At 48.3% G+C, this 3236-nt stretch overlaps 1 long non-coding RNA gene across 1 annotated transcript; it reads right to left on the reverse strand.

Moving 5' to 3' along the window:
• Nucleotides 1–278: 278 nt before the first annotated feature.
• LOC113455488 lies at nt 279–2925 on the reverse strand. Its single transcript, XR_003376588.1, has 3 exons — nt 2776–2925; nt 2134–2400; nt 279–579 (listed from the first exon to the last, which is right to left on the reverse strand). It is a non-coding gene; the product is annotated as an uncharacterized LOC113455488 (long non-coding RNA).
• Between the last annotated feature and the right edge of the window lie 311 nt (nt 2926–3236).

A 3236-nucleotide genomic window follows, 5' to 3' on the forward strand; every position in this document is an offset into this window, starting at 1 on the left:
GAACAGATTGATTTGGGAATTTTTTTCATTATTATTATTGTTATTATTAGTGGCGGTGTTGGTTTGGTTTTGTTTTGCTTTGCTTTGAGAAAGGGTTTCTCTGTGTAGTCTTGGCCATCCTGGAACTCACACTGCAGAACAGACTGGCCCCAAACTTAAAGCATTCCCTGCTTCTGCCTCCAGGGCACTGGGATTAAAGATGTGTGCCACCACACCCAGCTTCAGATTGAATTAATAAAAAGTCTGCTATTAGGAAATTCTCCAGACTTAGAGGCTTTATCTGACCAATTTTAATTTACAGAAAAAGGAAAGAAAGTAGAAGAAAAAGAAAAGGAAGAAAGAAATTTTTGCTAGGAAAGGGGGGAAACTCTAAGTCACCTTGTGAGGCCCGTGAAACATTAATCCCCACTTCTCACATCTGCACAGTGGGGAAAATAATAGGGTGGCATTGGAGCCTTGAGTATATGGCATTTAACATGACTCCTGTGTGTTCCACATGTGACGTTGTTTCTACACAGCCAAACCAGGATTCAGGCGGAAGCCTCTGGCTCACTGAACCAGGCATCTAGAATGGCGTGCCTAGGACAAAGAAGAGGAAGAAAGAAAAAGTGAACTGTGGTGCTTGAATAGGAGTCCCCAACTCCCAGGGGCCACCAGGCAAACTGGATCTCACTGAACCCTCACGAAGACCCTTCAAGGCAGCTGAGCCCATGCAGTTTGCAGGCAGGAAAACCGAAGCTCCGAGAGCCTGGGACTGACTGTGGTAAGTCACAACCAGGACCAGCAGAAGACGAAGCTCAAGGGTCTCTGCATTTGCTTATTAGGCAGGCGTATGAACCAACTAAGCCACAGCCGTGGATAACCTCAGACCCAGGCTGTGTTTTTTTTTTTTCCTTTCCTTTTTTTTTTTTTAAAAAAAATATTTATTTATTTTACATCCTGACCACAGCCTCCCCTCCCTCTTCTCCTCCCTCTCCCTACCCTCTCCCCTCTGCCCCTCCAATCCACCCCTCCTCCATATTAGCTCAGAAAGGTGCAGGCTTCCCATGGCAATCAGCAAAGCAGAGCATATCAAACCAAGCACCTCCCCTTGTATTCAGGCTGCGCAAGGCAATCCAGCATGAGGAATAGGTTCGCAAGAGCCAGCCAAAGCACCGGGTACTCCTGCTCCCATTACCAGGAGTCCCACAAACAGAGCAAGCGACACAACTGCCACATATATGCAAAGGGCTAGGTTCGTCTCATGCAGGCTCCCTGGTTGTTGCTTCAGACTCCGCGAGTTCCCATGAGCCAGGCTAGCTGTTTCTGTGGGGTTTCCTCCAATGTCCCTGACACCCCCCCAGCCCCTCCCTCCCACTTACCCTCCCACCCCGGCTCCTACAATCCCTCCTCTCTCTCTCAGCAGGACATCCCAAGCTTGGCCCAATGTTTGGCCCTGGGTCTCTGGATCTGCCTCTGTCTGAATCTGCCAGTCAATCACTGGATGAAGGCTCTCCAATGACAACCAGAGTAGTCATCAATCTGAGCACAGGGATGGCCCGTTCAGGCTATGTATCCACTGTCACCAGGAGTCTTAGCTGGGGCCAGGCTATCTGTAGATGTAAGAGTTCCCATCTTTAAAACGGGTAGGGAAGCTGCTCCGTGGATCATTGAAGGACAGAGGAAGTACTTGAAGTGACCTGGCCCATAACAGTAACATCTGTCTGAAGAATTTCCCCCTCTGAAGATCACTGCCTACCAAGCCCTACCTGGTACTCATGGAGCCTGGAATCCACCGCCTGTGTATGTTGCTTTCACTGTTTAAGTAAAACACAGATACAGTCTTTTGTGATTGACAAGTTCCCCAAACCCACCTGGGGTAAATCTGCACCCTGACTCACACCATATCGGCATCATCTTAGAATTATTTTGAATGCGTGTTCTCCTGCAGATATGGCCCTTACAGGCTGCTTACAGTTCACAATCACATACATACTATTCTCTGTGCGTGACATGGTGTGATTCATGTAGGTGTGCTCATATGTGTAGCAGTCAGAGGACATTGCCAAGTACCATTCCTCAATCACTCTTCTCTTTGTTTTTTGAGACAGGGCCTTTCACTGAATCAGAAGTTTACGATTAAGTTAGGATTACTGGGTGGAAACCCCCGGGATCTTCTGTCTTTGCCTCCCCACGGTCAGGATTACAGGCGTAGGCTGTCATGCCTGGTTTTTATGGAGATTCCGGGGTTCCAAACTCCGGTCCCCTTGCTTGTGCAGCCATCACTGTTCATCACGGTGTCGGGGTGCTGCAGAGTGGCATAAAGGGTCACCGATGACCTGGACTGAAGTCCTGACCCTGGCCTTGTATCTGTGTGACCTGGGACCAGATTCTCAGCCCTCTGAGCCTCAGATTCCCCATCTGGAAATAGCAATGGAAATTCCACATCAGCTTGGCGCAGTGGTACTCAACCTTCCTAACGCTGTGACTCTCTAAGACAATTCTTCATGTAGTGGTGACCCCAACTATAAAGTTATTTCTGTTGTTACTTCGTAACTGTAATTTTGCTACTATTATAAACTGCAGTGTAAATATCTGTATTTCCTGACAGTCTTAGGCGACTCCTGTAAAAGGCTCATGAGAACTACTGGCTTAATTAGCTGGATGTCTCTATGAGCTAGCAAAGAGATACTCAGTGGTATCAGATACTCAGGCCCCGAGGGAGTCTGAGAACTGGGATTTAAGTGGCCTGGAGACTAGGAGTTGACCAGATAGTCCTCACATCTCTGCGCTTACATGTTTCTCCCCTCCTGAGGCAGAAGAGTAGGACGGAGGACAGCACAGTGTGGCTGCTGGCTTCGGTGCTTGTTCAGTCTCTGGAGGAGCTCCAGGGAAAGGATGATATCCTCAGAGGTGACAGCTGGGGTCCAGCCCCTGCTTTCCCTAAAGCTGGAAGAAAAAAGTTGCTTCCAACAACGGTGGCTATTGACAGTGTGAGTCCAGCTCCCTGAACATTTCCCTCCTGTTAGAAGCTGCTTCTTACTATTTTGAACATGGGGAAACTGCGGGCAGAGAAAGCATCTACATACCATCTAGTCCCGCTCTCTCATTTGACCTGAAAGCAAGAAAGCAGGGGACATAAAGACAGTCCTGACCTCTCTTTACAATAATATCCGTGTCCTTGGGAGCAGAGACCAACCAGGTAGGTGTCATCATCCCCATTCACAAGTCAGAAAACTAGGCAGCTTCCTAAAGGG

Source organism: Microtus ochrogaster, unplaced genomic scaffold (assembly GCF_000317375.1).
Source record: "Microtus ochrogaster isolate Prairie Vole_2 unplaced genomic scaffold, MicOch1.0 UNK49, whole genome shotgun sequence".
NCBI classification, from domain to species: Eukaryota; Metazoa; Chordata; class Mammalia; order Rodentia; family Cricetidae; genus Microtus; species Microtus ochrogaster.